This window comes from Sus scrofa, chromosome 12, assembly GCF_054392235.1.
Source record: "Sus scrofa isolate SSC_HxYL_T2T_F1_AM1 chromosome 12, Sscrofa_HxYL_maternal_Yorkshire_Landrace_v2.0, whole genome shotgun sequence".
NCBI classification, from domain to species: Eukaryota; Metazoa; Chordata; class Mammalia; order Artiodactyla; family Suidae; genus Sus; species Sus scrofa.
Window position 1 is genome coordinate 1,906,863 of NC_139394.1, and position 27,677 is coordinate 1,934,539.

Sequence of the window (27,677 nt, forward strand, 5' to 3'; positions counted from 1 at the left end):
TCCGAGGGCTAAACCACGCCCTGGGAGCACCAGGTCCGGCCCGGCTCGAGTGCATGGCCCCTCCCGGTCCCCTTCGGCAGGAACAACCTTCCCTTTCCCGGAACTGACCTTCCGTCTTCGTCACGTGTTCCCGTGAAACTGTCGGAGCTCCAGGGAGAGAACTCATCTGCCCTCGGAGGGCAGACAGAGCCCACAGCTTATTAGCAAACGCCTATTTTTTAAATATTAGCCGAGAGACCATCAGACGTTTACTGATGCTGATTCTAGTAATCATAGTCCAACAAACCAAAATGACGGCGCCCACCTGACACAGGGGCATGGCAGCACAGCATCAGCCAGGTGCATGTAAAGCTGGCGCGTCTGGGCAGCGGGCACGCAGGTGTGCAATGAGTCCTCTACTTTGCCATTCGCGTGTCTTCACAATAGACAGTTAGGATAAGGAGACAGAGAAACACTCCTGACTTAACACGGATAAACCGCTCATTTGTGCTCCGAGTAAGACAGAGCCCGGGCACCGAGTCTGGAGGCTCCACTCACCTCAAGTTTGGCCAATCCCTCAAAACAAGATGCGGGCAGTGGGTAAATGACCGTCCAGTTTGGGAGCAAAGAAGGAAACGCTTTGCCAGGATGTCGAGGCCTCAGACGCGTGCTCCAGACCGACTCCCACGCGAGCACAATCCGACGAGGCGGAAAGGCTCCCCATGAGCCCGGGAGCAGCATCGGCTGGAGGAAAGGACCAGGGGACAGCTGCTCTGGCCTGTGCACCTGAGCCACGGGGACAGGGCCGCAGAAACTGAGAATTCCGATTTTTCTGCGAGTCAGAGCTGCTGCAATGGCCAACGGGGGCAGCCAATCGCATCGCATCTTGGTGGACACTCTGACCTGGGCCTTTGCGTCAATTCAAATAAATGCCAGGGCATTTCTGATATAAGAGCTTTTTAGAAGCCATCCTGGCTGGATCGGCAGAAATAATCAGAAGAATTCCAAGACCATTTTAGGACCATGTGCTACGAGGCCAAGGCCCTGGGGCTCAAGGGAAGGGAGCAGCCTTTCGAGAGTGTGACATGACTGAGCCTCCGGCCTGGGGGTGGGGGCGGTGGGGCTGAAACATCAGATGCGCCTTTTTCCCACTCCCTGGAAGGCTTCTAGGTGGCTCATACAGGAAGCAGTAAAACAGCAAAATGGGGAGGCTGAATCATAGAACAATCTCAAAGGCTGCTAAAAGAGGTTCTCAATTGGCTACACATCTGCCTGTGAGCACAAAAGAGCTGAAAGCAATTTCACGTACTACCAAGAGCAGTCACAGGAAATCAGGCTGGAGAGAAACCCAGCTCAAATGGCCGTGGCTTTCCAGCTGTCCCCCGTTGTTGGCTCTAGGACAAGAGACAGAGCGGGAGCTGGAAACTGCCTCCTTCCCGCGCGCTCTGAGGGCGCCCAGGAGAGCCCCCCGGGGGTGCCCTTCCTTCCCCACGAGGAGGGTGTGGAAGCTTCTGGAGAGGGCAGGTGAGGGTGAAGGCAGGAGGCAAGAGGGACCGGAGCCACCCCCGCACCACTGCTCCTGCCAGGTGATTACCAAGTAAGTTCCACGCAGCCAGTTTTATCAGACAGCAAGCCGATAACAGCCAGTAAACCTTCAGCACACTGGTGTTTATGGCCCTGCCCATAATGCTTTACTTCCAGAAAGTTCCTGCAGGCAGTAAGTGGAACAGGGACCACCGCCGGGGAGTACCACGGCTACTCTGGTGCCCTCTTCATTCCCAGGGGGCTGGCTCCACGGCGGGGGCTCACTCGGTGCCCACCCAGCGCTGGAAGCTTCTCCGGGGCAGGGGGGACAGTGCTTCCTGCTCTGTCTGCGCCCCACGTCTTACTGCTAGTGCCCAGCTTCTCTGAGGCGGCCCTCCTGTGTGCAGCTCTGCAACTGGGATTTACGAAGCCCCAGCTCCGCTGAAAGGCCGTTCACCCCCGGGGATCGGTCCTAAGCGGGAGAGAGCTCTCCCGCAGTGCACCACGGTCACGGGCGGGCATTACTTGGAGACATCACTACAGTCAGGGGTCCGTTATTTCTGACCTTGGCTCCGTCACGGTCCTCCCTGTGGGCGCAGAAAAGGACTGAGCCTCATCTCCCCGGAAGGGACCCACTAACGGACCGGCAAGAAGGGCAGCGCCGATGTTAATAGCCCTCCTGGGGTTTTACGGGACTTAATTAATATTTTTGAGGGCTTTGGAATGAGAAGCACTAAATTAAATCTCCACCACACCAGGTGAAGGTTGTTTCAAAACTAGAAGGCCTGGGACGATGGCTCCACGGCTAGAGGGCCAGCCGGGCAGAGGAAGGCCTCAGCATCTGGGAGACGTGTGACAAGTTTAACTGCACGCGTGAAAAGACAAAGCAAGTCTCTCGAATGCTGCCTGTCGGGCGAGGCATTGCTACTGCGAGTCCAAATCTCGAGATGTCATAAAATACAAGCGTGGGTGTTCCCACTGTGGCGAAGTGGGACGGTCGGCGTCGCTGCAGCACAGGGGACGCATGTTCAATCCCCGGCCCAGCACAGGGGATTAAGGACCCAGTGTTGTCACAGCTGCAGCGCAGGTTCCAACTGTGGCTCAGACCTAATCCCTGGTCCAGGAACTCCATGTGCTTTGGGTGGCAGAAAAAAACAAAAAACAAAACACGAGCATGGAAATTTCTGGGTATGCGAGAGAGGAAGAGAGCAGAGGAATGACCCACCAAACCCGCCGAACCCACAGAAGAAAGGCACAAAGGAAGCCTGCCCGCAGCTCAGTGAACCTGGAAGCCCTGGGCCATCCTGCTGCTAAGGCCCAAGCAGAGGCTGCAGACTCCGCCTTCCTGGTGGGCACGCCCCTGCCACCAGGGCAGATTCCCAGGGTGGAGAGCGTGGGGCAGGAGGGGCTCTGCTGGGGGCAGGGGGGGTGTCCCAGAGAGAACCCCACAGCCAGGGGCTCCAGTCAGGGTCACTGTGCGTGAGTCACTTCCAGCCCCCTGGGGAGTGAGCCACATCTCAAGCTCAGACCCAACAAACAGGAAAATGCCTGAGAGACTGTCTGCGAGCTGTCCAGGAGGAACCAACACGACGTCAGAGTCTGGGGCACTTCGGCCTCTGGTCTGGGGTCGTGCCTACCTTTCACCCCACCCCACGACTTCCCATGTGGGAAGCAAAGACTTCCAGGAAAACGCTGGCAGGGAAGGAGGTCAGGTCTGCTCAAGAGACACCCGACTTGGGTGGTAGTGCCACGCGAGAAAGCTCCAGGCCCTGGCTTTATGCCACCGTCTCCAAAACCACCCCCCCATTGTTGCCACAGCCCTTTCCAGCCTCACTATCACCACCCAGACCACGCCACTGCTGTCACCACCTCCACAACCATCACTGTCATCACCTTCGCTGCCCCCATCATCAGCACCACGACCAGCACTGTGACCACAACTGTCACCATCACCACCACCACCACCGTCACCACCACCAATCCCATCACCATCACCACCACCACCAATCCCATCACCACCACCACCACCACCACCATCACTACTGTCTATCCCATCACCACCATCACCCACCACCACCATCACTACCGCCAATCCCATCACCACCACCACCACCACCATCACCACCACAATCACCCACCACCATCATCAATCCCATCACCAGGATCCATTTCTCAGATTATCACAACTTCCCAACCAATCCACCAGCACTGTGTTGCCCCATCCAAACCCATTCTCCGAAATTCAGCCCGTCTGCCCTGCTGACAGCTTCCCACTGGCCTCGCGAACTCTCTAGAAAGGCCCGCAGGCCCCTGGGAGACACCATCCTGGTCTCGAACACCCGCGTGCGTCTGCGCTCCAGCCACAAGAAGGGCTCTGCCCAGGCTTTGGCCTCCTGGGCGGCTGCCCGCCTTCGGGCCGCACACACCCTCCCGCAACTTTCTCCACCCGACCCTGCGTCTTGCCGGACACTTCCAATTCCTTCCGCAAACACAGGCTAAACGTTACTCCTCTGAAACGTCCTCTCAGCGGCCACCCGACGCTGGTACCTGTGCCAGCGCTCCCGCGGCACCGCCAGGTCCCCGTCACCCCTCTGCTTGCACCGTCCCTGCCCCCTCCCTCTTCCTGCCCTGAGTGGGAAGGCGGGCCCACGGGGGCCTGGCACCTCGGCATCCTCAGGTCAGTGTGACGCCTGGCACACAGCTGGCACTCACTAAACACTGGTGTGGGAACAAATGAGGGATAAATACTTCCTACCAGTGTTTGCAAAGCCCCACAAGCTTCTCCAGAAAAAGCTGTCATATCACAGGTTTCAAGCTTCATTTTCACTTATGAGTTTTTGTATTTTTTGCTTTAAAAATCTTTTTTTTTATTTTTCAGGGCTGCACCCTCGGCATATGGAGGAGGTTCCCAGGCGAGGGGTTGAATCGGAGCTACCGCTGCTGGCCTCTACCGCAGCTCACGGCAACGCCGGGTCCTTAACCCCCTGAGCGAGGCCGGGGATCGAACCTGCCACCTCACGGATGCGCTCTGGATCTGTTTCTGCTGAGCCACGACAGAATCTCCATCATGAGATTTTTTGAAAATCCTGCTCTGCGGGACGGAGCACAGCAATGGAGCAGATGGTCCAGTCGCCCTGATGATCAGCCGCTTGAACAAGCGGGGTGGACCCTGGAGGAAACGCAAACTCCCGCTAAGGGAGGGGGCCCGGAGGACACTTGCACAGCAGCCTCTGCCGGGGGACAGGCGGCCCTGCCTGGAGCCGTGTCTCCGTCTGACACGAGGGACCAGGAGTGCTGTCTGTGAGCAGAGGCACTGCAAAGGAGGTTGACCCGTGCCTTTCCAGGCTTCCGACCGCCTGAAAGGTAATGAAAAGACGAGCTCCCTTGGGACGGCCACCTGGAGACTCTGGGGGACCCTTCTGCTCGTGAGGACCCAGGAGAAAAGAGAAAAGGCTGAAAAGCACGGTGACAGGGCAGCGGGCAGTTGCGCAGATGACTGGCGTGTGTAACGTTTCCCCTCCTGCTTCTCTCCCTCGGCTGGAGGATCAGCGAGGGGACAGCGCTTCCGGCAGGGGGAGGGCAGGGCGGGGCGGGGCAGGGCAGGGGCGGGACAGGGCAGGGGCAGGGGCAGGGGCAGGGCAGGGCAGGGCAAGGGCAGGGCAGGGCAGGGGCCAGCCTCCAAGGGCAAGACCTTCTCTGCTCTCGCTGCAACCTTCTCACGCTGTTCCAAAGCTCACTGTGCCACTCAGGCGGCACTGCCGGAGCCCTGGGGTCCTTACGGCCAAACCCAGTGCCCTGAGAGCCAGTCCCCACCCTGCCGTCCCTGGGTCCTCCGCACCCCTCCTCCTCTTCCTCTTTCTCCTCCATCCTCTCCCATCACCGTCCAACTTGCCCCAGAGCAGTGACTTACGAGCCACTCAACCTGGGAAAGCCACCGGCCAAGCCCAAGCTCAATTTCCTCTTCAGCAAAACAACTACAACACAACCGCCCCTGCCTCCTCTGCACGTGGCAAAGAGCAGGTCGTTAGGCTGGACAGAGGACGAGGCTGGGGGTTGGTGCTCACATGGCACTTCGGACCACCCGACCTCACAGCCACCACGCAAAGCAGGTGTGGTCATTGTCCCTGTCCTACAGAGAGGGAACCGAGACAGCAAGGTTCGGCAGCTACCATCAGGTCACGGAGCTGGCATGCGGCAGGGCATTCTTACAGTCAGGCAGCCGGAGGACATCCCTGGAGACTAACACTGAGCTTTGTCGTGTAGTTGCCAACTGGGACAGACAGGGAGCAGGTTGGCAGAAGGGCCCCGCGTGCTGGCAGCCTGTCTTGCTTCAGCATGGCCTCTGGGCTCCCACACCCACTAACAGGAAGCCCTTCGTCTCACGAGGGGCGGCTCCCCGGCCGGACCGAGAGGCTGAGAACCGCCTGGGGCTCCGCAGCCGCAGTCACCCGCTGCCACTCCGCCCGCACAGGAACGCCGGGCTGCCTCCGAGCAGGACTGATACCTCCTGCTGACCGGAACCCTCCGTATTTACGGACCTGCCTGGGGGGCAGACGAGGCGCCCCCGGAATGTCCCGAGCTCGAGGCCGAGGGGACGGGAAGGGGGAGCACTCACTGGACGCAGGGACACGGACACCCCGGATCGGCCACGGGCCCTGAGCCGCAGCCGCTGCAGGGGACGCCTCGTCTCGGAGGCAACGGCTCACGTGTGTTTAACCCGAACAGTGAGAACACGGACACAAGGATGTGAATAGTATGCGCGGTGCAAGTGGGAACTGAGTATCTGCTAAACGGCGGCCACCCCAGGCGGCACAGCAGTCCGCTGGGGGTCCCCGCCACCCCCCTTGAGAACCGAGCTGGAATTCATCCAAAGAAACAGCCCCCAGGCCACTCGGGAGAGAGCGTCACTGCCTTCTACCTCTCCCACCCGAGACCCCGCATCAGGCCCCAAACGGCGGCCCCAGGAGCCCACAGAGAGCCGGGCTCTGGCCGGCCCTCGGCTTAGACGCAGGTCTTCCCCTGCCACAGGAGCACTCCTGCTAACACCGTTTCTGTACCTTACACAGAAATGGCCTCAGAGACCTGGGAGTGACAGGGTGGGAGGAGCTGCCGGCTCCCGCAGGTCCTGGCTTCCCGGTGGCCCCAGCAGGGCCCGCCTCCTCACTCTGCGGCAAAGGCGCCACCTTCGGGACTCGCTCACCTGCCCCTAGGGGTGGTCCCTGAACACCAGGCTGGATGGTTCTGCTGCCCTGGACTAAGCCCCCTGGCTGCTTCCCGCTTACCCTACAGCCCAGCCTGACATCCACCTGCGTGGGAGGAGAGCGCCTGTGCCCGTGGGGGCCACGTCCCGGCACAACAGGCATACACAGCCGCCACAGCCCTGCGGGCAGGCACTCGAAGGCAAGAAAGGTGACCCCTGGCATGGAAGGGCCACCACCAAGGTCCCGGTAACTCCTGGTGTTTTAATACTCTCTTCCCAATAAGAGCAGTCTTACAGGAAATCTGTGAAATTACCGCCTCCCTTTCCTTTATGTATTATTCAATAACAGTTCTTCCTGCCTCCCTTCTCCTGTAATTTGCAAAAGAGGCACAAGAGAACCAGAAGGGCTGGTTCAGTATTCAAAGTCCAAAAATAGAAGCCACAGCGTCTAGATGGGGTCTGAATCCACTTCGGGAATAGGGTGGCATGGCCTCCGCACAGGGGCTTAGACGCTCCCCTGTGTGGGTGTGGGAATCGGGGGGGAGCAGTTCTGCCCCCCGGGGCACGTCTGGTGTGAGGCTGGCATCTAATGGGTACATGCCAGGGAAGCTGCTGCCATCCTACGACAGCATGTGGGGACATTAGTGCCACAAAGATAAATGGGCCAGCCCAAAATGTCAATAGTGCTGGCTTTTGAGGAAGCCTGCTTCAGAGGGAAAAAAATGAAGTTTTGATTCTAGTGAGGACACAATGATTCTAATCTAATAAAGTGAAAAAAAGAGCAAGGGAGAGACAAGTGTGTGTAGAATTCTACCATTTATCTAAGAAAAAGGGCAACACGTGTGTCCACGTGTATCCATCCACCTCGCTGACAGAGGCACACACCCCAGAATGTTTAAAAGGTTCCCTGCAGAAGGGAGCAGACGCGGGGGGAAAGATCAGGAAGAGACCCAGGCTGCTTCTTTTGTGTGTCTGACTTTTGGGCCATGACCTTTTCTACAGGACTATAGAGCAAGTTAAAAAAATTTTAAAGCAGTTCCTTAATGGTCAGTAGAAGGAAACAAATGAACCTAGCTGTGCCTCCAGGGACCGTATCAGCAGGCAGAGGACCCTTCCGCGGGGCCCTGCGCCGAGGCCCTGACCTCACAAAGCACAGCCACCCCCGTGCACGCGGTTCCGGGCTGTGGGAGCGGTGCGGGGGGTGCCGGGTGCGGGCCGGGAGGCAGGAAATGAGCGTGTGGGCTGCCGTCCAGGAGAAGGTGGCAGGGGCAGGGACAGCTGCGAGACCGGGGGGGGGGGGGGGGAGAACGGAACGGCACCCTCGCGGTCCCCAGGCCACGCCAGCGCTCCGCCTCCGCGCTCAGTGCCGGTTCCCTCCCGGGGCTCCTTGGAGAGGTGGCGGAGTCCAGGCCTGGGGCCGAGAAGGTACCGAATGCACAGGGAACATGCTGCCGCGTCAGAGCAGAGACGGCGCAAACCCTCAGACCGCCACGCCTGTGCCAAAGGGACCCGGGGGGCCCTTCAAGTGGCTCCCGGCGGCGGCGGTGGCGGCCCAACAACAGGAGCGTCAGCGATTCACGACTGCAGCCCCGGAAGGAGGCCGGCGGAGCACAGCCCCGCGCCGTTGGAAGCCGGGGAAACTAAGGGAGAAAGCCTTCACACCGGCTCCCCTCCTGGGCGTCAAGCCCCCTCATAACTGATGAGACGACGTTTCTCTTCCTAGACCCGCCAGCGAACAGACAAAGGGACGGACAGAATCACAGCGCCGTCTCCTCCCGATGGCCAAGGGACGGATCCAGGCGCTGGTCCTCCACGGCTGTGACCGGCTCAGAGGAGACGCCCGTCACGCACACCCAGAGGACGCGCCCGCAACACCTACGGGAGCCGGGCCCCCAAAGGCCCTCCAGGGGGCAGATGTGGTCAGGCCCCGGCCGGGCAGGACGGGCACTTCCAGACTTGTAGGAATTCTACAGGGCACATGACCTGGCTCTTCAATAAAGTGCAGGAAAAGACAGACGAATGGATGAGCAGAGCAGCACAGGGGAGGCTTTTACATTAACTCCATGGAGTAACTGGGTAGATCAACCAATCACAACGTAGTCACCTTGCTTATCTGAGTAATTCAAGTCAACAAACTGTGTGGGGAGTCTTTCAACGTCATACCCACCTTTGAGATACACCGAGATATTTACAGATGAAATTATATGATGTCTGGGATTAGCTTCAAAATAAGCCAAGGGAGTGGGTGGTGGGGGAGTGGGCAGAGGGGGGAGCTGGAGTGGGCGGAGGTGGGAGGTGGGGAGGGGGTGGGAGTGGACGGAGGGGTGGGAGTGGTGGAAGGAAGCTCAGAGGAAAGAGGCCTGGGGACCGGCTGGTAACTACTACTGACAAAAGACGGCAAGAAGTGGAAACTTTCCATAATAAAAAGTTTTTAAATTAACAAGTGAATAAGCCACACAAACAAAGCCAAAAGCACTTTGAAATGCTTCCATGATTTAAAGAACGCCCCTAGAATTGGTTTTACCAATAGCTTTTACAAATAAGTTTTTTACATGTAACAATTTTGATAAAACTGGCTATTTTTGACTAAAATTTGCTTACATGAAACATTTTGGCCAGACATTTATAGAAGGCGCCCAGAGAAGTAGAAAACTTACGTGTGCTTTCACACAGGTGAATGCAGACCCCAATGATCTGGAAGGCTGACACAGCTGGAAAAGTGTTTCCTGACCCTAACACAGACGCTGACGTGTCTCAGAAACACCTCTTAGGCTTATGCTCATGAGGAAGTCCAAGAGGGCGCTCCCGGGCCCCAGTGTCAGGACTGGGTGCTTTGACCACTGCAGCCCGGGTTCAGTCCCTGGTCTGGGAACTGAGATCCCACATGAAGCCACAGCCCGCCCCCTCCCCCGCCCCCCAAAAAGAGGAAAGTATGATCCTGGCGTGAGTCACAGTCAGAACCGGGAAATCTGTCTTTTCACTGAGGGTCACCAACCCTCTACCTGGGGGACAGAGCACTCCGGCCCCATCTTGCTCAAGAGAGGCGGGCGGGGCCTTGGGAGGACAGGACAATGGGGGCACAGTGCCCGCTGCCCCCGCAGGCAGCTGTGGCTTCTGTGCGTAGACAAGTGAGTGGCCCTTGCGCAGGCTGAGAAGTGATGCTGCCCTGGGGTTCGGCTGCCCTGGGGCCCTGCCGTCTGGGGCCAGGGGAGTAGTGACTGGCCTGGGAGGTATCCTATCGCTCTTAAGGGCGGAACAGAAATAAAGACCACAAAATGTGAGATAATCGGGTGCACTCCAGGTAACATTTTTAGGAAAAGTGAGGTCCAGAATCAGAAATGCCACCTGCCAGTACTGAATACCTTGCAACCGCTCAGAACTGCAGGGCCAGCTGCTACCACCCACGCCTGGCAAGCGGCTCACCCGCCGGGGCTCAGGTCGGGAGCAGGCCCTGGGCTGCGGCAGCATCACCTGCCCCCGTCAGGCTGCAGCCCTGGGCCGGCCGAGACCGCAGTCCGTTCTCACTCCTGCCCTGGAGATACATCTAGTCCCAGGAACAGGAGCAGAGGAACGATAAAGAAGGCGGGCGGGGAGGAACGCGGGAGAGGCTGCTTGGGAGAAGACATTTTCCTCGACCCTTCGAGGGGCTTCTGGCCGGTCTAAGAATTAAACTGACTTGAGGGACATTAACAAGAGAAAATCAAACAAAAGTTTACTGGCATGTGTGCGTGGGAGGGGCCCAGGAAAAGAGAGTCACTTGCCAAAGTGGCCGAAACCCTCCCCTCCCGTTAAATACCACCTGCGTGAAGCAGGGCGGAGACGGGGGTCGGGGCAGGGCTGGGACAGCAAGACGGAAGAAGGTGATTCACCTGGAAGACAGACGCTCACCGGGGCTCAGGTGGCGGACACGGACAGGAACTCTGGCAGACAGATGTTGCCACGCTCCTGTCCACACTGCAGGGGTTGGCCCGGGTGGGGGGGGGGGGCGGTGGGGGGGAGGAGGCTCTGTCTACCTTCTTCAGAACGATAAGGGGAAGGTCGAACTTTCTTCCTGAGTCCTTTGGGCACCAGCTGCTTTTTTGGTTTAAAATAATCTGAGTGCCAAGGAGACATCTGGGGGTGGCAAATTCTGTTCCCCTACAAGGCTGAACGTTTCCGGGCATCAAGCCTGAGCAGGGAGACCTGAGGGCAGCCAGCTGGAAAGCCTGTGGACCAGTGTTCTCACTGACGAGAACGGCTGCTCCTCCTCTCTCCCTTTGAACACAATGACATGGATGTGATGTCTGGAGCTGCAGCAGCCATCTTGCCATCACGAGAGCTGCATCAAGAAAAGAGAATCATCCAGAATCCTGACAATGCTAAACCATAGACTTAACCAGTTCTGGGGCCATTTGCCTTCAGACCTCACAGTCAACTTTATTGGTTGGGTCAGACGAAGAGTAGGGTACGATGGCTGAGAAGATGACCTGGGGACAGACAGAGCCCCGGTTCTTACCAGCTTGTGAGCTGGGCAGACTACTTAACTCCCCCACGCCTCCCCTTCCTCATCTGTAAAATGGAAGGCCTCGGTGGGGGGCGCACAGTTTCTGTGAAGATTAAAGGAGTTTATACATAACCGTTCTCCCCGCTAGGTGAACGGTTTCCACTATCATCCAGCCGGCATCTCGACCCTTGTAAACAGAAGTGTCAGCTCAACATCCCAACTCATCAGTGACCCCCTGCCAGCCCAACACAGGGTCCTCTGCCCTGAGCCCTCTTTTTAAGGTCGCCCCCAGGTCCCCATTCCTAAAGTACCCTCCCACTTATCCGCGGGGGTCTCTGAAACATGCGCAGCCCTGACTCCCTCCCAGTGGCGCCCGGTGCCGCTCCAGCACCGCTCCTCACACACGCGTGTGTGCCCGCTGGCCGCCTGCCTCCCTATCTCTGCCTGTGTCCTACAGCACTGAGCGCAGGCTCACACGGACCCGAAAAGCCACTTAAAGGAAACATATGTGAATGACGAATACTGTTGGCTTTGTACATGTCAATAAAATTCTAAAGCATCTAGAATGTCCCCCAAAACTAAAACGTTCAGATGTGTAGTGATTAGAACCAAAAGACTCATAAGGAATAGAAGACCGAGACCACCTGTCTGTTCACTGTAACCAGCGTTTGCCGAGCCCGAAGCTGGAGGCTCTGGACTCGGGCTCGCAGGCGGCGGGGGGCTCCCAGGGGGAGGCGAGCGAAGCAAGCGCCTCGGGAAGTGGCGCCGAGTCAGCCCGGCCTGCAGACGAAGGCCACCAGGCACTCGGCCACGAGGGTGCCGGGCACCTGTGATGGGGCCAACAGCCGTTCCCGAGCTTCAGAACTTACCGTCAGCCTCACTCTGTTTCCCATTTTAGAACTTAAACCCGACCCTGTGAAGCCCTGCTTCATTCCAGTGAAGGAATGTTCCAGAACAGGAAGCAGTCAGAAGTAATCAGCATGAACCATGCAGCCCCTCTTCCCTTCCTGGTTCCTAAACCCATGACGACGCCGTGGTGATGCTGTGACACTCGCCGCACACAGTCCATCACAAGTGCAAAAGAGCCCAGCATCCAATTCAGGCTCACAGACAGCAGGGTGGTGAGTCCAGCCCGAGGCCTCGCCCGGCCCGCGGACGGACGCCTTTCCCTGAGGCGACGCATCCGCTCAGGGAAGACCCAGTTGGTAAGCATGTCCTGCTCCTGCTTACTGACAAGACAAAACAAAAGCTGGCCTTCAGCTCTAGCCAGAACCTGCAGACTCAGGAGCGGTGTGATTCTCACCCTCACAGCCTCCACTTCAAAGGCTCCCATTGAGTTCCCGTCGTGGCTCAGCGGTTAACGAACGTGACTAGCAGCCACGAGGTTTCGGGTTCGATCCCTGGCCTCGGTCAGTGGGTGAAGGATGCGGCGTTGCCGTGAGCTGTGGTGTAGGTTGCAGACACAGTTCAGATCCCGCGTTGCTGTAGCTGTGGTAGAGGCCGGCGGCTACAGCTCTGATTGGACCCCTAGCCTGGGACCCTCCATATGCCACGGGTGCAACTCTAAAAAGACAAAAAAAAAAGCTCCCATTAAAATAAATCAGATGCGGATTTAAAAGAAGCTACATTTATTTGCGGGTCCAAAGCGGAATGGCTCAGCATCGGGCCTCCCCACCCATCTGTGACAGGGCACAGGCACCGCCTTCTCTGCAGGCAAGTGCTTGGGACGCGGGCCCCACTGGCAGGGAGGAACCCTCTCCAGGAGACGACTCACTGCAGAGAAATCGCAATTCTGCAAGCGGCTGGGGAGGAAGGCGGAGGAGCAGAGTCCTTTCCCTCATTCTGTGGAGCAGAAGTAAGGCCGCGGCGGCACGGCGGGGAGCAGCTCGGGATGAGGAGGAAGCGGTCTGCACACAGGGACCCCGGCTGCGCCTGCGCCCGGGGGCTGCCGGCGACGGGGGTGCGTCTCAATGCCACCTCTAGGCCGCGAGCCCCCAGCCGCTTCTGTCTCAGAGACGTGGAATCTCAGAAGCCAGCCGCGCTGGACAGCTCATCGGGGACAAGGCCTGGAGCCTTGACTCCTAGAGGCCCAGCGTCCCAAGGGGGCCCGCGCTCTCCCCCCGAGTGGGGACCTCCGCTCTGCCCTCCGGGCTGACGCTGTGACTCCTCTTACCCTCCCCACCGGCAGGGACTCAGCGGCCACAGGCAGTGGGGGGTTCACGGGTGGAGGAGCTACCACCCAGGAAGTTAGAAATGACGGAAAAAAAAGATATTCTGTAGCCGAAATGGGCAAAAGGCTTGAACAGACACCTCGCTACTACAGGAAACGGCCTGTAAGTATGAAAAATGTTCCAGCTTGACTTGCCGTGAAAATGAGAGAAAGTGCCTCCTTGCAGACTGCGCAGACTGGCAGACATCGAGAGGCACCGCGGGGCCCTCCGGGCCTCTGCCGGCTGCCGTGGGAATGAAAGATGGCACCGGACCCTTCGGTGGGGCTCTGACGTCACCGTCAGAAAAGCCACAGTGCAGGACTTCCGGCCAAGCGATGCTATCACGACGAATTTGCCTTCAGGATACACCGTTCACTATACACCACGTCGGAATGAGGCCATTCGATGCAGTACCGGTTGTAGTGGTAAATGGTGCAACCCTAACAGCATCTGCAGGAGACTGAAAGAGCCGCGGCACCCACACAGCAGAGCACGTGCAGCTGGGAAGGCCAGTGAGAACGCTCCCTAGAAACTGACGCGGGCTGGCTTCCAGGACACACTGAAGCAGAAAGAAGCACGGAATGACCAGGGTGTACGCGGCGGCGCCAGGGCCGCCGGCCGAGACCCAGCTCGAGCGCCTCCTCTCAAGACGCCCGACTCCGTCGGCCTTGAGCAGGTTAAGGAAGACGTGCTGTCCTCCGACCGGGTGGAGACTCAGCGGCTCTGAGGATGAGGATGGGACGTCTTCTGGGGCCGCAAGTCCCCCACCACACACGGGACGTGAGTGAGGATCACGGCCCCCTGGGAGGAAGGCCCCACACCACTGGCCGGGGTCTCCCCACCGGCCTGGTGGCAGACGAATCCGTCTCTCCTCACGGCCCATGTGACAAACGGGAGAGACGATGCCAGCTACAGCAAGCTTCCCTCTAACTGCCCAGCCAAGCATCCCATGAAAATGAGAAAGATACGGTTCGACCTCACAGAGGTGTGACGAGCTTCCACGGTACTCACGTTCACAACCCAGACGGCTCACACCCTCACATAAACGTGGCTTCCAGCGCTGTGTGCCCTCAGCCTCCCTCGATTTGTGCCAGCAGCACTCTGACAGCCTACTTTTAATTGGCTGTTGTTGGAACAGATGTAACCACGGTGTTGTAGTCACTGTCCCCTGCCTGGGGATCACACTGCGTGTAAAACAACCACATAAGACACATCCGCTCCGCACGGCAGCGCGAGAAACCCGAGAGCCCACTGAGCATCGTGGAGCCTTCAGGCCTCGGTAAGATCACTGTCACTTCCAGGAGCACAGCCATTCTGCTTTTACTGAGCTCGAGACAACGCTTAAAGGTGGCCTTTTCCTGAGGAGATACTCATCTGATGCAAAAAAATACAAGGAGCTGCTCCACTGCCAGCAGCCAGAGACCCGGGTTAGCGACCTCGCACAGACCCGCGCGCCGCCAACGCCCGGCACCCTGAGAGCCGCAGCCAAGCGAGCCAGGCCGCCCAGCCCGCACGGCCACGGGCATGGGAGACGAGCTGCCCTTGCCGTGGCCCCTTCCTGCTTTGCTATATTCTAATGGAAACAACGGCAAAAACCAAACGCCAGCTGGACCCAAGAAAAGCAAACCTCTAAGCCCACTGGCGGAGGGCAGAGGGGCTCCAGCTCCAACCTCTGCGGAGTAAGAGCTGTGCCGGCGAAGCAGAGAGCTTCCCAGCAAATACCCACGAGGCCGCCACCTCAGACTCTCGCCGGAGCCAACACGGAGGGCAGGTGATGGCAGTTGAGTAAGGACACCGACCCACAGCGCAGGGACCAGCTCGGGAAGCCGCTGGGTCCCAGCCCTGCCACGCCCGGCCCTGTCACTCACCAGGAAGAGCTCCACGTGGAATGACCACGGCACTGAAGGAGAATCACAACCCTTCTCATTGGGAAAAGTCAATCCCAACCCCTTCTCATCGGGAAAAGGTCGGCGGGTGCGGCCTGCATGCCCTTGCGGGCAGGAAACCACCCCGAGCCCTGCAGGAGGACAGGTGTTCGGAGGGGAGGAGAGGAAGAAAGAAGCGTGAGCAGTCGAGGCTGAACGACGGGGCCTGAACTCACATGGAGGCTCCTGCCCAGGGCTCCCCGATGTCTCTAGGACGAGGGCCCCAGGGACGAGGGAGGCTGCGCCTGACAGATGGGCCTGCGAGCAGAGGCCGGAGGAAGCTGCGGTCCAGGGGAAGGGCGGGGCACACGCGATGACCGCCACCCTGACCCTCCCGAGGGGACACCATTTGAGCCCTGCCCCCTCTCTAGGGCTCTGGGAAAACAGTGGAGACGGGCCAGCAGCCGCCTCTCCCAGGCTGGAAGGGGTGCGGAAAGGGGGGAGCAGAAGCGGGGTCGCGGGACCGACCAGACCCGGGTTCACCTGATGCAGAACCCAGCACGTCCAAGGGCAGTGGGCTTCAAGCTAGAAATGCTAATTCCCAAGACACCCCGCCTCCTCCACAGGCCAGCTACGGTCCGCTTTTCCACACGCCGCCTTTTTCCACACAAGATTTAGGTTAGTAAATAAGGTATCTTCATCACAGCAAAAAGGAATCATTTGCAGCCTCAAGAATTAGGTTCTGAGACACAAAAAGGGAGCGAAATGGAAGAAATCCTTACGTGTAAATACACTCAAGCGGCTCTGTAAAGGCACCTTCTACCCGAGCCCCAAACCTGTGGGCGCATCACTCACGACCACCTCCCGAACCCTCAACTCGGGTGAAAGTAAAGGCAGCGGCCCCGCCGAGCGGCCTTTGTGGCCGCCGCTGCCGCTCCACCCGGGAAGCGCTCCCCGCGGCTGCTCTCCCACCGGGAGCTCTCGAGACAACGAACGTGGTCCAGAGGCAGGAGAGCAGAGAGGGGTGGACACTGGGGACAGTGAGAACACGCAGGAACAGCAGAGCCATTCCTCGCGAAGCGAGAGAGAGAACTGCCCCGGAGATGGCAGGGTCATCACTGCAGAGGCAGTGAGAGGACGCTGCCCACCAGGCGGAGCCGCGAAAACCCGCGCCCGGCCCGGAGGCGGGGCTGCAGGCGACGATGCCACCCGAGGTCCTGGAACCGCAGGCCGTGCTCGCGCGCCCTCGCCTAGGTCTGTTCCAGCGCGAGCATCCCCAGTTAGAAAACGCGTGCGCGCGGGGGCCTGTCTGCCCCTCGCCAGGCGCCGGGGCGCGGCCCGCCCTCTTCCCTCGCCTCTTCTTTTGGAATCGGTGCGGGTCCTCAGAAGCCCTGAAGACCAGCTGAGCCTTCCAGCCCGTCTGGCCTGCGCCCGCCCCGAAGGTTAGCCTCGCACACGAGGTGGTGCCGTGGCCGAAAGCGGAACACTTGCACTGGTGATGCCATCAGCAGATCTACAGGCGCCACCTGAACCTCAGCAGCCGGTGTCCCCGGGGTCCCTTCCTGGGGGTCAGTGCGGGACCTGCCTGACGGGTGGTCCTCAGGTGGCCTCGGTCTCTCGGGTCAGCGATGGGTCCTCCGTCTCTGGCTCTCAAGAACGTCACAGTTCAGATAAACACTCGGCAGTTAATTTGCAGCCTCTTCCTCAGGGTGGGGCTCTGTGAGGTTTCGCCATCAGAGGGACAGCATGAGTGTCCCCTGGGTGCCAGCACATGCGGTTATCAGCGGTGCGAACTCTGAGCGCCTGAGCCAGGCAGGTCTGGGAAACGCCTCACTGCTCTTCCTTCTGGAATTAACACGTGTCTTCCGGGGAGAGACTTCGAGACTATTCAGCACTATCTCAGCATTCCCCCCGAGACGGACTCTGGCTCTTCTCAGCAAGTCCTGCCCGTAACGAGCCAGGCTGCCCCAGCGACCGTGGGCACACGCATCTGTGCCCTGCAGGTGCGTCCTAAGGGTCGGTCCCCAGGAGTGGCATCTGGGGGAATGAGAGGGGAGCGCAGGGGTGACTGTACCCAGCACTGCCCAGTCTCCTCCAGAGTGAGATGCCAGCCTGCAGTTCCACCAGCGAGGAGGACAGGCCTTGCCAACGAAATGCCACCCCGTCACCGTCACCAGCCCGATGAGGAAGATGATACCTCAGGTAATCTGACGTCGTGTCTCTCCACGTAGGAGCCTCTCCACGTAGGCTTCCTATTTGGTTTCACGCCTTCCGTGCGTGTGTGTGTGTGTGCATGCGTGTGCGTGTGTGCGTGCATGTGCGGGTGACCTGCTCGTCTCTTCCGCCTGTTCTCTAGGCCCTTCCTGATCCCTTGATGTGGAGCAGCCGTCTGCCCCCAGGACACCAGCCCGGTGCAGCGGTTTCTGCGCCGTCTCCCCCAGCTGCGGTGAGAAAGCCCTCCCGACACGGAGGTCTGAGAACACCCGTGACTCCTGCGCGGTTCACACGGTTCCACTCTTCACATTCACAGCCCGGCCCACGGGCAGCTTTTCCTTCCGTGTGGCGTGAGGTATGGATCTAAGTTTATCTTTGCCCAAACAGCCACCCAGCTGTCCCAGCACAACTGATTTCAGAAGCCCATCTGTGGAGTTCCCTGGTGGCCTAGCAGTTGAGGACCTGGCGTTGTCACTGCTGTGGCTCGGGTTCAGTCCCTGGCCTGAGAACTTCTGCATGCCGTGGATGCAGTCCGTCTTTGCCTCAGCCGAGATGTCATATTTATGATACACTAAGTTTTTTGTTTTTTGTTTTTTTTGTTGTTGTTGTTGTTGTTGTTGTTGCTATTTCTTGGGCCGCTCCTGCGGCATATGGAGGTTCCCAGGCTAGGGGCTGAATCGGAGCTGTAGCCGCCGGCCTACGCCAGAGCCACAGCAACGCGGGATCCGAGCCGCAACCTACACCACAGCTCATGGCAACGCCGGATCGTTAACCCACTGAGCAAGGGCAGGGACCGAACCCGCAACCTCATGGTTCCTAGTCGGATTCGTTAACCACTGCGCCACGACGGGAACTCCTGATACACTAAGTTTACTGCACTTCCATTTGCACTTGGGTCTACTTTCTAGAATTCTAATTCTATGCCACCGGCCTGTCTCTTCAGGAGCCAGCAGCACACTGTTTTAGTTAGGGGAGCTTTTTAGGGTGTTCTTATTTTCAAGTTTGGGCATATCATGTCTTCTTTGCTGAGGGCATGGTTTTCACATATTTTGATTTCCCCCTTCTTGCTTTTTGACGTGGTTTCGGGGTAACCATTTGGAGACAGGGAGGTGAGACGCACACTGTCACTGGCTCTGGGGACGTGTCCCGTCCCTCTTTTCTTGAAGCCCGGGGACGGGTGGGCAACATTGATCAACACTGACGTCGAAGACCAACGACAGCAGCAGCAGCAGCAATGTGCCTTCCGGTGAAGCCGTCTGATGGCCTAAGAATAACATCTGCTGGGAGAACACAGGAGGGAGCATCGCTCCGAGGCCGGCTTTGTTAGCATTTTCTAAGGTGTTAAAGATTAAGGCTTCAGGGAAGGCTTCCAAAGAAAATGACATCAAAGATGAGACAGGAAGCGTGAAGCGGGTCCAGGGGACAGAGGAGGGGCAAGTGGCCAGTATGGGGTGGGGGAGGCCAAGTGCACTGGATGCTGCGAGGCGGCAGGAGCCCGGCTGGGACTCGGGGCGGCAGCCACCGTGAGCGCAGGGACCAGATCGAAGTGATGGTCGCACGCAGCTGAAGAGCTTTAGACTCTGTGCTGGGCCAACGAAAAGCCATTAACAGGCTCTAAGCCGGCCAGAGCCCTCTGAAAGAACTGGAAAGGTCCCCAGAGCAGAGACGAAGCGCCAAGGCCAGAAACGACTGCAGTTTGCAGAGTTTTGGGGTCACACTTTACTGCACTTCAGAAACAGAGAAAAGTTAGGACAGTCTGCAAAGCACAGAATTTCTGGGTATCTCTACGAGCACACCGCGCAAGGCAAACATTAGGATGACAGCTAAGAGAAACAGAGGTACGGTGACCGCCCAGGGTAGGAAAATGCTTGTTTTCCTATCACAACGAGAGCGTCCCACCCAAACGCCCGTGACAGTAAGTAAACAAAAGACACAGGCGCCCGACGCCACCTCTTCTTCCCGACCCCGCCGGGCAGCCTCTGGCCGCTCCGGGCCGCCAACATCGGCCCCGGGTCTCGGTCGGTGGAACCGCAGTCCGTCTTCGCTCACGGCTTTCGGTTTTCAAGGTCCGCCTGCCTTAAGCTGCTTGTTAAAGTAAACGTCTTCCTACAGCGCCGACCTTAACGAAGGATCAGGAGGGGCCTTGCGGCGAGACCAGGGGGCTGCAGACCAGACGTCCGCTCCTGGTTCTGCCCCTCCCGGGGGTGAGCCCCCCGGCTTCCCGGCCTCCGACCCCCCGGCGCGAGGACACGCCGGCACCCAAGGGCTGCAAAGGGCGCCTGCCCCACGCAGCCTGCACTTGCTCAGGGCGCTCACCCAGCGCTCCCTGCCCCAGTTCTCCCCGCCTCACGCGTCCCTCCGGCTGCCCGCCGGCCCTCGGCACACGGGCGGGCACAGGGCCGGGGTGCCCTCCCGAAGGGGAGGCTGCACGGCCACGGCTTGGCGACACCTCTGCTACTCCGCCCGCCTTCGTCAGGCCTCAGCTCGAGGATGACCGGGGCACTGTGCTCGGGGCCCCAGGACGCCTGACACCGGGTGCTTGTCCTCAGGGAACGAGAGGAGCTGATGGGTGCTGACGTGCAGGCCGGGTTCTTTCTCCTGATCCTGTTTCCCTTCGTTTAAATCAAAGCTGGAGATGACTCTGCCTCCGAAGTGACTCACTTCCCTCAGAAATGTCTGCATTTAATCAAATTCCATTCACTGCTCATCTCTGCCTAACCACTTCTTCTCTACTGGAACCTTCTGTGCCAACAAAGAAGGAGGGGCCGCGACGTGCTGGCACAGGCCCTGCACACGCCTTTCCCTCGCTAACCTACACAGTTCCAGAATTACCTTCAATTCTCAGGCGGACTCAGTCCCGCTGACCTAAAGTGCAGCGAGTCAGCACCAAGCACAGCCACCCCTGAGCCCAGGCACCCGCTGCCTTCTCCGCCACCCCCAGGACTGCCGGGCGCCGCTCGGACTCCGACAGGCTGCAATTCACGCTCTCGGAAAGGTTCACCACACCGTGTGGTTTTAAGACTGGTGCCGGAACTGCTACATCCCTTGAAGAAACAAGCAAGGAAATCCCATGCACGGCCACACGAAGACCCCAGGAGAGAAAACCTCTAGCAACCCGGTGGAGCTTGGTTCCTGGTCCTCTCGCGCAAATGACAGGAAAGGCTTAGCGCTGGGGAAGCAGATGGGCAGGGGATGTCTTCTCCCAAACAGGGGTGAGCTGGTAGGAAAGTAAAGAATACACCGACTATACAGTGATGTGGGGAGCCCAGCTGTGTGAGCAGAGAAAGAAGCCAGGTCTCGCCTAAATGGCAACAGCCAAGCCAAGAGCTAGGGCGTGCGCATCCGCAGCCGCATGGAGCCTGAGGACAGGAGACAGCGCCCAAGGTCCGGGCCAGCTGGGGAGCCCGAGCGCTGTCCCTCCAGGAAGCTGGGCCTGCAGAGGGCTAGAGACTCAGAGTAAAGTTTATCTAAAGTAAAGCCGCCACACCAAGGGGTTCTGCAGAAAACGATCTGTCTCTACGCCAGGGGTACAGAGAGGGGGAAAGTTGGCCTTAACGTGCAAAGCCACGTCTGAGCTTTTCTTAAGCCTTAAGCCAGCACTTTAAATAACCCTGACGTTACGGCCCCAAAGTGGTTGACAGACGTCAATGTAAGTGTTTTGGAAAACAACCAATTTCATCTCAAGTTTCAAGGATTTTCCATAGTTAAATTTCAAAGGAAAACAACTAGTTAATATTTTAAAGGTACACAGGCACCATGACACGAAGCCAGCAGAAACCATAGCTGAATCAGAGGCAAAAAGACTTCAGATCTCATCATAATGAGACAGAAAATAACTTTGCTTGATATATTTCAAGAAAATATGAGACTAGGACAAGGAGGCATGAAAAACAACTATACGGATTTGTTTAAAAAAATTAATGTCCTACTAGAACTTCAAATAGAAATTGGAAAGGCTTCACAGTTGATTAGACATAGCGGAACAGAAGATCTGTGAACTGGAAGTTAAACCTGAAGAAATCAGAATACAGCCACAGAGATAAAACAATGGGACATATGGAAGGGGTTAATAGGGAAAGTTTGTAGAACAGAGTGAGAAGGTCCAACAGAGTTTTAATACGAGTCACAGAGAGGAGGGAATGGGGCAATATTTAAATGGATGACAGCTGTGAAATTATCAGAAATCATGAAAGATGCCAATGCCTGAATTTCAGAAGCCCACTGAATCTCAAGCAGAATGACTAAAAAGAAATTTATACTGAATACACAAGAAAGAGCCTGCAGAGCTCTAAGCAAAGAGATGCCCTAAAGCAGACAGGGAGAAGAGACACACCGCCTAACGGAGAAGCAGTTAGACTGACAGCCGACTTCCCCAAAGCAACACTAGAAAACAAAAAATATGGAATCACAGCTCCAACGTACGGTGAGAAAATAAATGGCAAGTAACTCTATGCCCAGTACCTCTGGAACAACGGAACATAAAAATACATTAAGTTGACAGAAATTGAGAAAGTTCATCCCCAAAGAGGGGATACAGACAAGGAGGGAAAGGACTCCAATGGGAAGTCTGCGACGCAGAGGAGCTGGTAAGGACAAACAAACAAGCATCAACTGCATATAAGAGTAACAATACAATTCCAGCTGCACCCTCTGAAAAGGCCTCAGAAGAAAATGGCCAATGCAATAGCAATGAATATCCCTAGCTCTGAGACTGAGGTCTTGAAATACAAATTTCTAACTAAAAGAAACCAAAACTTATTGGAAAGGTGGCTTCTTCCAGGTCCAGGACAGGAAAGTACAAGATGAACCTGCACTCATCTTGTCACAACCAGAGAGCAAGGAAGCACAACAGACAAGGACATGTAAAGTGACTTGGGAGCAAAGCCAACCACAAGAAGCCCCTACTAGATAAAGATGGGACAAAATGAGCTTCAATAGTCCTGAAAATGGCAATGAAGTAAAACCCACCAAATACGTTTAAATCCGTCAGTTGATAATGACACTCAAGATGTTGCTGGCTCCTAAGAAAGCGTGCCTGCCTGTATTCCCGTCCTGAGTGTCCCTCCCACACACACCCTCCGCCCACAACCACTTCAGCCAATGGCATTCACAGACGTGAGGTGAACAGAGGGCTAACAAGCACCTGCCCGGGGAGCTGACCTCAGAATGCTCCCGCCCCAGTGCCCGAGCCGCCTCGCACGAATAAGAGTCAGCCACCTGCTGGGAGGAACACCCAGCAGGCGATGAACCGCTGGCCCACACCATTCCAGCCACCTCGGCCGACGCACCGGATATATAAGCGCTGTCATCTTGGGCTCTGGGCCCAGTCAAGCTCCCGATGGTGGCGGCCACCCGAATGCCTCAGAAGAAACCAGCAGCAGAACGGCCAGCCAGGCGCAGCCCAAACTGCACAACTGGGAGCAAACAAAGGCTTTTTGCTGCTTTGAGCTGCTAGGGTCCAGGGCCCTTGGTCCAGGCGGCCGTGGAAAGCAGAAACAAACGCCCTTGAAAGTCACCATCCAAAGGAAAGAGCCAGCTTATCCTTAGCATTTCTGTGGAGTCAGAGTAGCGGAATCAGCAAATGAACAGAAAGCCTGAGCGGGCACCACGCTCCTCCCGCTCCTCCCGCTCCTCCCGACCGCGGTGGCAGCCTCCCCGCCGACGGTTCTATGGCGACGGCTTGCTATCTGGGACTGCAGGCCCACAGACCACGGCTTGGCCCTCCTCAGCATTCGCCCAGGTTTGGAGGACGATTTAGGGCAGTAGGCGGCCTCCTACACTCACTGCCTTACCTGTGTCTCACCTGTAGCAATGATGCCAGAGGCTGGCACCCCAGCATTTAGCCAGGAGTTTAGCAGTGAGTCATATAAATTACAAAGCACATGTATAGTAAGAAGAAATGGAAAAATAAATAGTCATTCTAAATCCATCCCCCTGGTAAATTATGTCATTTTCAAGTTTCATACGACAAAATGAGTCCCAGAACCATGAATACAGAGACAGCAACTCGGAAGCCAGGGAAGGAACTGAGCAAGCCAGAAGCAGGTGAGCACACCCCAAAACAAAACCCTGAAAGTTACGGAGAAAAGATTATGAGGTGCCCTCCTTCCCCGGGTGCAGCCATTCAAGACGTAAGATCGGCTCCGAATCGCTTCTCTGCCTGGTCAAGCTGCGGGAGCGTCCCTGGAGCCCCCGCCCGCAGGGCGCCGGGATGGGCGGGCCTCTGTGCGCAAGGCTAGGGGAGCCGGGGGTCACTGCACGTACCTACAACCCGGGGGGCAGGTACGGTCTAGAACTCACAACTCTGCATTTTAGAAAGACAGTAGCGGTGCTCAAACACTTACATATTTCTGTGGATAAACCTATAAACAGTCATATTAATTGGCCTCATGTCATTCAGGTCTGGTTCTGGCACCAAATACGGAAAAAGTTTTCAGAACTTCCAAATTTCTAAAATTACTTTTTGACAGCTGTTTCTTAAATATTAATGACAAAGATCAGTAGCTCTTTTTTTTTTTTTGGTCTTTTTGTCTCTTTGGGGCTGCACTCATGGCACATGGAGGTTCCCAGGCCTGGGGTCAAATGGGAGCTGCCAGCCTACCCCAGAGCCAAAGCCACAGCCACACACAATCCAAGCCACATCTGCGACCTACATCATAGCTCATGGCAACACCAGATCCTTAACTCACTGAGCGAAGCCAAAGATCGAACCCGCATCCTCGTGGATGCTGGTCAAGTTCATTAACTGCTCAGCTACAACGGGAGCTCCAGGACCAGTAGCTTTTACATACAAAGGACATGAATGAAAAATACGAAGAGCTAAGCTTTAATGGGTGTGTTTTACGCACACCACGTCTGTCCTTAAGCCTCTGCAGCAACCCCCCGAGGTCAACACTGTGGCGACCCTTGGTTCACAGGTGTGTAAACTGAGGCCCGAGGCAAAGCACCCAGCCAGCCAGCAGCCAGCGAGACAGCCGGCCTGCCCTGCGCCTTCCGCCTGCCTGCCCACCCTACCGACTGCCGCAAGAAGGGGGATGGCTCCAGGTAGGGCTCCTGACCATTCGTCCGAGAAGTTCTGGTGTTTATACATCGCATCTAGGAATATTCTATTAGCCTCTTTGCAATTTCTTTTCTTAAGAATTCTCAGAAATGCTAATACATGAAGCCGAGACCTAGGTAATTTTCCCATATTTGCAGTATGACATGTCTATAGGTGATGAAAAATCTTGTGGGGACCTAAATCAGAAAAATGTAAAGAGAAAAGTCCCCTCAGCAGCAAAGACAGTTAGTTATCACAAGTGCAGCACCAGCTTCCAGGCTGGGCCAGACACTGCTGTGAACCCACGTTTCTCGCAGCCACAGGGCCTGTGTGCTAATTCAAAGCAGGAGCGGTCACCTAGGCATTTGAGCTCCAGGCTCCCTGGGCCCTTCGCCTGGACAGCCCACTCTCCCAGTCTCAACGCATATCTGATCACAGCCCGAGCTACATGGAACCAATTCAGAACGAGAGCCAGACATGCCAAAGCAAAACCATTCTCGGCCTGAGTATCAGCCAGGACGGTGCTCATGCCAGAGACGGCCAGCTATCTTCAATATCTGTCTCACACATTTCCTGAATAACAGAACCCCCACTTTTTACGTGGGCACAGAGCCACCCAGACAATTTTTCCAGTTGCCAAGTGAGAGTACTCAGTGTAACTTTTAAGGAGCATCCTGAACTGTGAGCCCAAGGGCCTTCTTCCCTCTTGGTCCCTTCCTGTAAAGTGTATATGTAAAGGCTGGCGCTGCAGCAGCTACCTTGGGGAACGAGGCGAGGGAAAGGATGGAGCCCCTGTGAGGTTCTGATAGTACAGAGCCTGACTGGCACTTCTGCACAAGCTTCACGTGAGGGGCTTCAACTTCATTTATGCCACTGTTATTTCCCCCTGCAATTCTTAACGAAACCGAATCCCAAGACAGTGAGCAAAAGCGATGTGAAGATGACAGCCAGGAGGGAGACTGCAGCCCACCGCTTTTCCCTCAACCTCCGAGTCTGAGCAGGTGCTTAGTTGAGTATGTAGCTGCTCAAGCGCCTATTTTGCGACATGTCCTTTTTTTTTTTTTCCCCGAAGACAAATCCACTTATTAACCTTGTATTTTAAAAAGGAGCAATGGGGGGAAGGTACGTGGGAAATAATGCCTGGAACGGAGCAGGGGCTCTGATGCTCCAGCAGCTCCTGGAGTTGCACACGAGACACTCGGCTCCGAAAGCTCTTCCTTCACAACAACGCCGCAAGGTAACGCGCCTTTAACGAGCCCCGCTTCACCTCGGGCACAGGGTACGTCGCATGCTGTTTTCAGGGTGCGCCCATGACCTCGGGCCCAGGCGAAGCTGCATCTCTTCCCAGTCTTTTAAGAACTGCCGCACAGTCTGAGCAGGCCCCTTTCTCCACCCCATTCTCAAGCGTCTTTCCTAAAGGAATCCTAACCCACCTGAAATCCCTCCCCACATCACCTGGTCGTCGCTGCAGTAACTGACGCAGCACTGTGGACACGGAGACCGAGTAGCTGCGGCACAGTCAGGAGAAGAGAAGAGAAACCAGTAATGTGCGAGCACTGATTTACCCTGGACGCCCGGCAGGAACGCGCTCAGTGCAGGGCGAGTGCTCGGTGGGGCGCAGGGGGAGAGTGGAACCCAGGCGGGCAGATGGGACGCGGGTCACGAAGCCTTAGAGGGAAGGAACAAAGCACGCCGAGGGCAGGACCAGATAAACACCACGTGCTCTGGACTCTGAGAAATGAGAAAAGAACAGAGCAGAGAAACTCAGAAGACGGCCAAGCAGAGTGAAACCCTGGGCCCCCCGGGCCTGGGCTCCTCACCGCCCAGCAGGGGCCGCCCCCTGACAGGGGATCCTTGAGGCTACACAGAAGGATTATGCCTGAAAGGGACCAGATGTGTATAAGGAAAAGGGGGAGTAAGGCTGGATAAGCCAGGTCACAGGTCAAGATGAGGGTAAACACCTACTGCGTGCCAGGCCCTGTGTCAAGATGAACACCTACTGCGTGCCAGGCCCTGTGTCAGGACAAAGACCTACTGCGTGCCAGGCCCTGTGCCAGGACAAAGACCTACTGCGTGCCAGGCCCTGTACCAGGACGAGCACCTACTGTGTGCCAGGCCCTACACCAGGATGAACACCTACTGCGTGTCAGGACCCAGGACACACTGCAGTCCCAGCAGCACATTCTTCCCTTCCTGGAGCTCACAGTCTGAGGGGGGAACCAGACACCAAACAGAGTAAATATAAAACTTTGTAGTGAGTCAAAACCAGGGAGGCAGGAGGGAGGACGGCGGGTGTCAGGGGCAGGGGAGCCTGTGTTTAACAGGCACGGAGTTTCAGTTCTATGAGACCAAGAGGATCCTGCAGACAGACAGGGGTGCCGGCTGCACGACAGTGTGAATGGACTGATATACCAGCGGAGGGCACGCTCACAAGAGACTGGGTCCTGCATGTAAAGACCCGGAGTTACAGCAGGAGGTCGGGCGGGAGAGACGGGGAGGGCGCAGGTCCCAGAGACCCCGCCAGGCGCTCGCCAGGTTTGGTGGCTCAGGCTGGTGGGCCACAGAGCAGGGAGGCTTTAACGGAGACAGCTGTGTTTCCAGCCTCAAAGACAAGAAGGGGGCCCCGGGGCGGCAGGGGGGACTCAGGCAGCGGCGCCCCCGAGGCGCAGAGCGCTCGGCAGCCTCAGCGTGGAGCGGCCTGACCGGGCTCCGGGAAGAAACGTCACTCGGAGTTTGAGGGATGACCAGGGCTGATGGCCACGGGGGTCACAGGACAGCCGCTCTCGTGCTCACACAGCAGGCCCCTCGGAAGGACACGAGGGTGCCTTCTTGTTAGACCACGAGCACCGGGACTGAAGCGCTGGGGACGGGCCTGGGTGGGAGCTGGGTGCAGCCCCATCTGGGTGAGCACGGCTGACAGGCAGGCAGGCCGGGCTGCCAGGGCCGGGAGGGCAGGGAGCCCACGGGACCCCCAAGCCTCTTCCCTGGTGATGCTGAACTTGTCCTTACAAAACACTGGCTGGGACGGAAATCTGCGTTTAAAATGGTTGTTTTCAACAAATTCCACATGCTCCAGGCTGCGGCCGCAGGAAGGGGGCCGCTGTCCTCCCCCGGCCCCACGCAGGCCTCCCGCCCAGGACGTCTGGGCTCTGCCACAGAGCCC

The 27,677-nt window shown here is 57.3% G+C and overlaps 1 protein-coding gene across 48 annotated transcripts in view; it reads right to left on the reverse strand.

Moving 5' to 3' along the window:
- The window catches only part of RPTOR (regulatory associated protein of MTOR complex 1), a 309,620-nt gene that overhangs the window by 155,593 nt on the left and 126,350 nt on the right, over positions 1-27,677 (reverse strand). The gene's annotated exons all lie outside the window — the stretch shown is intronic.